The sequence below is a fragment of the Tympanuchus pallidicinctus genome, unplaced genomic scaffold, assembly GCF_026119805.1.
Source record: "Tympanuchus pallidicinctus isolate F22 unplaced genomic scaffold, pur_lepc_1.0 scaffold40, whole genome shotgun sequence".
Classification (NCBI taxonomy): Eukaryota; Metazoa; Chordata; class Aves; order Galliformes; family Phasianidae; genus Tympanuchus; species Tympanuchus pallidicinctus.
Genome location: NW_026294759.1, coordinates 1756808 through 1765611, shown reverse-complemented (window position 1 = coordinate 1765611; position 8804 = coordinate 1756808). Strand labels below are relative to the sequence as shown.

Below are 8804 nucleotides of genomic sequence, written 5' to 3'. Positions count from 1 at the left end.
CAGTGGGCCTCTCTGGGCTGTTGTCTTCATCTAGCCCCACTGCCCCACCAGTAGCAGTTGTGCACCTCCACCAGGTGCTGGCACTGCTCCACCACCTCAGCCTGGGCTGCACGGAAGCCCCTGCAGCAGCACAGGAGATCGCCATCATCCATGGCTGCAGATGTCCTGTTGCACAGGTGGCCAGAAGTGCCAAAGGCCCCACACCAGGACTTCCAATCACAGAAGTCTGGGCTGGCCAACAGATAAACCAGGTCATGACCTGTGTAAGACTTGAAACAATTGCTCTTGGACACCAACAGCTTGCAGGAACTCACTCATTGGGAGTGAACCTCCACTATTCTCTCAAAACTTCTCATCCAGGACGTAGTCCAACTTGCAGAAGGGGGCATGACCTTTCAGCATCTGCACACCTCACAGGACATGACATGGCACTTGCACTCCATCTTCATGTGTAAGGGCATGGGGAAGCAGAAGACAGCTGCCAGATGGAACAGAGACAACCTGTGGGGCACCTGTTCCTGTGGGCTTTAAGCAGTGACTTCCCCAACAGGCTTCTCATGAGGCCAGAATGGGAACATCAGGGCAAGATTAGTCAAAGGGATGGGAAAAGGGGAAAGGGGAGGAGAAGGGAGAGGGAGGGAGGGGAGGGGTAGGAAAAAGAGAAGGGAGAGAAAGGGAAAGGAGCAGGACACAAACCTGCTCTGTGAGTTCATGGATTCCCTAGATTTCTACTCTGAATAAGGGACTGGACAAAGCTCTGCCCAGCCAAGAGGAAGCTCTAGAAAGTGGGCTTGCTTCCCAGCTTTTGTTTCTGCCTTTATCTTCCTCCATGCCTCATTATTGTGAAGGTTCATGAGAGCTTGGCTGGAGGACACCCCATGGCTCTTCTCAGAGCTGTCCACACAGAGAAAAAGCAATCCCATAAGAGAGGTTATCAGAGCAGCCTGATTACTGGAAACCTGCTGGGGGAAACCAACAATGAGACAAAGAGTGAGAAACCCTGGGGGGAATGCCAGAAGGGCTGAGGACTGATTGTGAAACAAAATGTTGCCTCTCATCTCCTGGTGATCCTCTCCCATGAACCTTGTCCTGTGCCACCCAATCTCTGTCTCTGGACTCCTTCATCACCTCAGATCTTGTGGTCACAACCACATTTCTGCAGCTCCCCACAGCAGCAGGCATGAGTCACAGCAAAGACAAAACCCCCTGAGGAGATGGCATGAATGAAGGCAGCCTCCCACTTGCCTGAAACAAGGTGAGAAAAGGCACAGGCCTGCTGAGCTCTGACACTCAGTTATGGAGAAGGGGAAGGCACTGGTGGGATGCAGCAGGAGAGAGAGGTTGTTACTGCATGTATGATGGATGCATTCAGATGGAGAGTGCTTAGGAGAACCATCAGGGTGCTCACCCAGTGCCATGGTCCTCAAGGCCTAGAGTCAGAAAGACTGCTATGCAGGTGCTTTTGGCTCAGCCTGTGGCACCATCAGCTCCTGGGACCCATGTGCCATTGAGGAAGAGGAGTAAGCAACTGAAAGGGGAGCTTGGGGGGCTGGGCAGGGCTGGGGGCAGGGCTGGTGGGGCAAGATCTGCCAGTCTGCAGGGCTGACATCTGGCGTGGTCCAGACATGATTTAAAAGCCAGCCCTGGCCAAATGATGAAGTTTAACCAGAAAATTAGTATTTGTAGTAGCACATGCATGCTGTTCAATGTTTGCTGTGTCAGCAATTCCACTAGCATGTGGAAGAAGGCACTCCACGTGCTCCAAGAGGACACACTGGCTCACTGAATGGATCCCATGACAGCCCCACTGACATCCACTGGTCCTGCTAATCTTGGATAGCAATATTGCCAAAGACCTGCAGCCCCAGCAGAGTGGGACAGTTCCACCAGCAAAACTGATGCTGACATTCCTCAAAAGCCAGCTCTGTTCCTCGCCTCACTGCCTCCATGGATTCTACCTGCTGCCAGCATGCTCAGACCTTCTCCTGCACCCACCCTGCCAAAGCTGTGCAGTCACCAGTGTCCCAGAGGGCCCCCTGTAGGGACATCTGCTTGGTGTGGATTAGTCCTCTATAGCCTTACTTTAGAGTAAAAATGGGCAGGGAGGGGGATGTGCACCCTCCTTTGTGCCAGACTGGACATTCCTACTCCCCTATCTGCAATTCTTCAGTGTCACTGCTTCTCTCCCTCTATGCTCCCAGAGATGCTCCCTCTCATTTGTATTGCTTAGGTTTCTTCTCCCACCCTTTTCTTACAGATCTGCCTGTTTCTTTGCAAACAGCACCTCCCTAGGTGACTTTTCAATACAGATAGTAGGAGTGCAAAGTGTACTTGCAACTAGGTCACAGCAAGGACATGCTGCACTGGGATCAGCATCACACACACAGTCACACTATCTCCATCCTAGTCCTGGCCAAACTCTACCTTCAGCCACCAAGAAGCAGCTCGAATCCCATCCTGCACAGCACAGCCCCTGCACCAGGTGATGACTGTGGGTAGTGCTCAGAGATTGAGTGGCCCACAGAAAGCTTCTGGATTGAGGGTGTTTATGCAGTACTGCCCACTACATTTCTGGTAGAGCAATGGGAGAGCTCTGAACTGGGGCTCTGGAGTGAGTATCCTTCCCAGGGAGCTCACATGGCTAGGGGTGGTGTCAGTGCCTGAGTCCCAGCCTCTGATGTCCTACAGACAGACGATCTGGTCATCCTTCTCTGTAGACAAGTCACTCCAGCAGCAGTGAGCAAAGATTTATATACAAAAGAACCTGGGCAGCATCAGGCAGTTGGTGCTAAAGGCACCAGCTCATCAACACATTGTCACCCAGCCCTTTGGTAGCCAGTGTATCTCCGTGCTCTGTCAGTCCCTGGGCACAGAATCAGGAAGACCTGGCACTTCCCTCAGCTCCACAGCTGCCCTTGTTGACACTCCCTCACCTGCCTCCTGCAGGCTGGACGTTCTTCTCTACCCTGCAGCCCTCATTGCTACAGCAAACAGACTCAGCCCAACCGCTTCCCAACTTTCTTAACTCTTTCTCTGACAGGTCTCCCATCAGACCTTCACAGCAGGAAGGAGGGTTTTCTGCCCTCCTCCCAGCAAGGAGTGTGGTGGCTGCTCCTCTTCCCAGTAGGGTGTGTGGGTTGTACGATCATAGGGCCGGAACCTTCTGGGAACAAAGACTGCTGTTACTTCATCAGGCCAGTTCCATCTGTGCTGATGGCTCAGGAATGTAAAAATCCTCACGCAGGCCCAGTTTTCAGCTTTTTCTCTCTTATTCAGAAAGTGAGCCTGGCCTTTTTATGCTTCTTCCACCTCACCTGCGTGCCCACATAGAATCATGAAGGTTGGAAAGACCACTAAGATCACCTACTCCAACCATCCACCCACCACCACCATAAGAATTAATCATATTCACTCAAAGCAACACTGTCTATTTTCTTGAAAACCTCGAGGACTGGTTGACTCCCTGGGCAGCCTGTTCCAACCCCTGATAACTCTTTCAGAGCGTTGGCCTTCTTGGCTGCCCAGGCACACTGCTGGCTCATGTTCAACTAACATCCCCAGATCCTTTCCTTTCATGCAGCTTTCCAGCCACTCTGCCCCAAGCCTTACCTGGGGTTGTTGTGAGCAAAGTGCAGGACCTGACACTTGGTCTTGTTAAAGCTCATACAATTGGCCTCAGCCCAGTGATCCAGCCCGTCCAGATCCCTCTGTAGGGCCTTCCTCCCCTCAGGCAGATTGGTATATCCTCCCAGGTTGGTGAAACCTGCAAACTTACTGAGGATACACTCAATCCCCTCATCCCGACCAACAGTAAAAACATTAGACATGAGTTAACCCCTTTTCTGTGCTCATCTACATCTGTTCACACAACAAGGTCTGAAGAGCGTTTGTGCTCAGCCATCCCCTCAAAACCAAGCAGCTGCAATGGAGCTTTTCATTTCTCTGCTTGTCCTTCCAGCTTTGCTTTGGTCCCTGCTCCCGCTTTCTGGAGCCGGCGCAGCAGGGTATCAGGCATGTTGGGATCTGCAGCACCAGGGTGTAGCCTCCGACACGCATCCCGGAAATCTGGTCCTACCTGCTGTCAGCTGGGCAGCAGTGGGGAATGACGGGGTACCTTCTCTCCCCTGTAAGCCAAGCCCTCGAGGGGCAGTTGGGCCCAGAAGCAGGTTGTTCATGCTGTGTGAAAGCCACTGAGGTGAGTGATCCCCGTGGGGTGAGGGATGCTGTGGGGCAGCACAGGCCCACAGTGCGAGGCTTCCTCTGACTCAAATGGTAAACGCCTGGGCTGCCAGACTGAGGTGTGTGTGAGCAAGCAGTGAGGGGCACAAGGCCCCTGCAGACAGCGGCAGGGACTTTTTGCAAAGGGGAAGCCCCCACCCCCAGTTATCTTCAAGCCTTGGGGAGAACTGCAAAGACGCAAACAGCCATGAGAACAAAAATCCCAGCAATGAGGAAGTGAGAAAGGGGTCTGTTTGAAAGAGAGAGGCATTAAAACAGGTGAGATCAGCATTTTGAGTGCCATTGTACCTTCTGAGGGTTTACAAGCAGCAGAAAGATATATATTTGTCATTGCGCTGCTCCCTGCATGAGGCAGAACAAGGGGCACAGGGTATGAGAAAGTCAAACACAGGCTGTGACAGCCCACAGCCTCTGGGAGCCTGTGGGCATGGCTCCTTGTCTTGGGACAGCAGGCAGCAGCTGTCCTGGGGAAGGACATGGTGGGTGGGGAGTGACTTCCATTCTTTTCCACTGTGCTAGAACCTGCAAAGCAAAAGCAGGTCACCAGGAAGCAGCTGTGGTGGGCAGTACTGAGTCCCTGGTGTCCTGCTATTCCAGCCTTCATGCTCTGCTAGCACCGCACCGTGCCTCCTGCAACTTCTAACGACAGGGACGCTCATAGTCTTTGCCTTCTGCAGACACTGACACGCCTGCAGAGCTGAGTTATTTTGGGTCCCTGCCACTCACAGCTTGTGTCCCTGCACAAGCTCTCACTTCCCATATTTCACTTCAAACTTCTGTCTGGCAATATTGTAGAGAAGGGGATGTTTTACTTTTCCCCCGTCAGCTGTGGGGGTTGTTGCGTTAGCATAGTAGCAAAGAAGAACAAATATCTGGCATTCTGACCAAGCCTCCTCAGCTGTGAGTGCACCTGGGTGTTGTTCTTTCACAATTGCGTTTGCTATCATAGGATCATGCTTCAAAGTTCATGTTTTGTGGCCAGAATGAAGTGTGTCAGGAAGTGAGAGAGGAGGAGAAATGAGCTGCAGCTTGCAGACATAGAGCCAGCTGTGGTGCAGTGGGGACAGTCATGATTTGGATAAGCAAGTGCCCTAAGAGCCTGCCTGCTCCTACTGTGATTCAAGCTGCCGTCCTGGTGCCCAAATGAACCAAAAACCTTTGCTGTGGCAGAAACGATCAGACACCAAGCCCATACACCCTCGGGTTTTCTCCTAGAGAGAGGTAAGCGGGACAGAGGCAGTTTGCTAGCTGGCTGGCACAGGTCTGGGGGCATGGACACAGATGACCATAGGACATCAGGGAACCCTTTACACCTCTGCAGTCACATGTTGAATTTAGAGGCAAATCCTCTGTTTACTGAAACACAGGTTTCCTTGGGATCCTGTAATGCTAAGAGTGTGGGGAGACTGCAGAGTTTGCTTGCCATATTGCCTGCATTGGAAGTCCTCTTCCACAGACCCTTAGGAAGTGAGATGGGTGATATACTTCTGAGGAGCTGCAGTGCCAGCACGACCCAATCTCATGGTTTGCATACACAGCTTTGAGCCCAGTCTTGAATCCTAGCCTCCACGATTCTAATCACCATTATAGTCTAATTTCATATGTAGAGGGGAAAAAAGGTGAAAATTAAGGCTTAGATATCACCCAGGGCAAGTACAAATAATTCGTAAATATTCATAATCATTTACAAAAAATCTACTTCAATTTCTAATTTCTATGTGGGTTATTTTTTGAAGTCTAGCACATTCCTTGTTATTTACCTACTAAAACAGCTTGTGCAATTTGTGTTCTCATCTGTGCCACTCTACTCTTTTGCCACTCGATGCTGTGTTCTCTGCCTGCATCCACAGGCAGCTTCAGAGTGCACCAGGAATTGCATGACAAATCACTCGCAGAAACATTGACCCTGTGGCAAGCCTGGCAAGGCTTTTCTAGCTCTCTTTTTTCATCTCACCTCTCAGCTCCACATGTAACTCTATTCTGCTTTCATGACTATGAAGTACTGCACTGAGCTTGGGACCCTCAGGAAAAGAAAGACACAGAGCTTTTGGACCAGGTCCAAACATGAACATGAGCCAGCAGTGTGCCCAGGAGGTCAAAAAGGCCAACAGCATCCTCGCCGGTATCAGAAACAGCGCAGCCAGCAGAAGCAGGGAGGTGATTGTTCCCCTGTACTGAGCTCTGGTGAGGCTGCACCTTGAGGAGTGTGTTCAGTTTTGAGCCCCCCACTACAAGAAAAAACATTGAGGCCCTGGGGAGTGTCCAGAGAAGAGCAATGAAGGGTCTGGAGCACAAGTCTTATGGGGAGCAGCTGAAGGAACTGGATTGTTCAGGAACTGGAGGAGGCTCAGAGGTGACTGGAGGAGGCTCTCTACAACTGCATGAAAGGACACTGGGGTGAGGTGGAGATCAGCCTCTTCTCCTATATAATGATGGATAGGACTAGAGGGAATGGCCTCAAGTTGTGGCAGGGGAGGCTCAGCTTGGATATTAGGACATTTCTTTTCTGAAAGAGTTGTCAGGCTTTGGAACAGGCTTCCCAGAGAGGTGGTTGAGTTGCCTGTCCCTGGAGGTTTTCAACAAGCGTGTAGATATCGTACTAACAACATAGTTTAGTGGGCAATACTGGTGGTAGGTAGGCTGTTGGAATAGGTGATCTTAGTGGTCTTTTCCAACATTAATGATTTCATGATAAGTTGGGCTTGTTCAGCTTGGAGAAGAGAAGGTCTGGGAAAACCTCCTTGCAGTCTTAACAAATATAAAGGGAGGGTTATAAGAAAGACATCCCATCACTTAAAATGTCCAAGGCCAAGTTGGAAGGGCCTTTGAGCAATGTGATCTAGTGAAAGGTGTTCCTGCCCTGCAAGGAGCTTGAATTAGATGATTAAAACCCCCTCCAACAACAAACCATTCTATGATAAACTTGTGTCCTACAATGCTGTGGTCCTTCATTATCTTTGTGGTGTTAGGCAGATAAGGCTCAGATAAGGTACTGTGAGGAGAGAAAATACCTTGGCCCAGGCAGGGTCATCTCATCTAACCTCACCTCAGGCCATGCCTGCCTGTTCCAGACTCTGTAAGGAAGTATAGCTAGAGTTTCCCGCCCTGCACAAGGAAAACTCAAAAGTCACAAACTCAAAGATTTGTAGACTGGCAGCTTTTTTTCTGCCTTCAACAAGAGGTGTTTGCCTTGGGGCTGATTTGTGGCTCATCTTCTGCTGAGACCACTCTACTGTGCCCTGTAGAGTGGTCACAGGAAGGTGTATATGGGGGGGGGGGTTATGACAGGCTCCCAGCTTGTTTACCAACTCTTCATCATCGTGTTCTCCTCCCCCTTCACAAAGCACTGTTCCTATCTCACACCTCAACAGGCAGCTCTTCCTCCCTCACCAGTGTTTTTCCTTCCTTCTAGTTTCTTCAGCTCCTCCTCCCTTGCAGAAGTTTCTTAGTGTGTGTGCATGCTTGCTTGCATGTCCATGGCATTTCCCCTGCCCCCTACCAGAGCAAGAACATGAGCAACAAATTCAATTTCTGCCTGTAAGCATGATAGGAGGAGCTGTCTGAACTTTGAATCACTCTTTTCTGTCTCTACTGGGTAAAAGACTGAGGGCAGCCATCAGGTCCGTACAAATTTGCACTGTGAGGTAAGAGGATACTTCCTTCATCTCACAGGCTACCTAAGGTCAGCTGCCAAATAGGAAGTTCCTTCAGGATTTTGAGCATCTCATCATATGGATGACTTCTGTAGCAGAGCACCGGAGTGAAAGTATCTCTGGTTCCTTTTCCTCTACCTCTTGTTTGTGCTGTGGTACCATTGCCTCCATGCACAGCTGATGACTTGAGACTACTCAACAACTTTTACATAGAGAAATGAGTACTTGAGGCTCTTTTAGAGGTATCCACAGTGAAGGTGGGTCGTAAAACATTAAGCAACAATTGAACCAGTTCCATTGCTTCTGCCCCCCTACCACCAGCCTGCTATATCAGGAGATTTCCTCTTCAGTGATGAGCAGTCAAAACAGTATCTCTAGACCTCTGGAGAGGCACATTCTGCTCCCACACCTTCTTTTCCAGAGAAAAGAGTTGTGTTAAGGCTTTGGCACTGATTACAGTATCTATTACATCAAATTTGAGACTATCACCTTATCTTTAATAACATCAGCATTAGTCTCTAGTAAAGCTCAGTTCATGGGTACTTGCTGCTGTGCTTTCATCCACCCACAAGAAAGACTCTAACACTTAAATTTAAAAAAAAATGTTAAAGTAAAAAAAATCTGTTTCTCATTCTACCAGTTCAGAACTCTGCTATCTTGTGTCTCAGAGGCTAATACATAAAGAAGGAGGCTAACACAGGCTAATACATAAAGAAAGAGCACTCAAAAGAAGGAAAAGGTGATGGCAAGTAGAAAACCAAACAGATTTATTGCACTGGTGTTCATGACAGGAAAATCTGGGAGATTTCCACGTCTAAAACATTCTTTGAGAGGAAATCCATCAAAGGACTGTGAGCAAAATGCTGCTAAGAAAGGTTATAATGTAGTAAAATGAAATAAGCACTTAGTAAA

The 8804-nt window shown here is 49.5% G+C and overlaps 1 protein-coding gene and 1 pseudogene across 3 annotated transcripts in view; one reads left to right on the top strand and one right to left on the bottom strand.

Moving 5' to 3' along the window:
* Positions 1 to 26: 26 nt before the first annotated feature.
* LOC128089845 (protein Wnt-4-like) lies at positions 27 to 1418 on the bottom strand (annotated as a pseudogene).
* A 3712-nt stretch (positions 1419 to 5130) lies between these two features.
* The window catches only part of LPAR5 (lysophosphatidic acid receptor 5), a 7733-nt gene continuing 4059 nt past the window's right edge, over positions 5131 to 8804 (top strand). The window contains exon 1 of one of the 3 annotated variants that reach the window (XM_052701709.1): positions 5131 to 5460. The gene's annotated coding sequence lies outside the window, so the exon portion shown is untranslated. The remainder of the gene's footprint in view (positions 5461 to 8804) is intronic. The other 2 variants (XM_052701710.1, XM_052701707.1) reach the window with 2 other exon arrangements.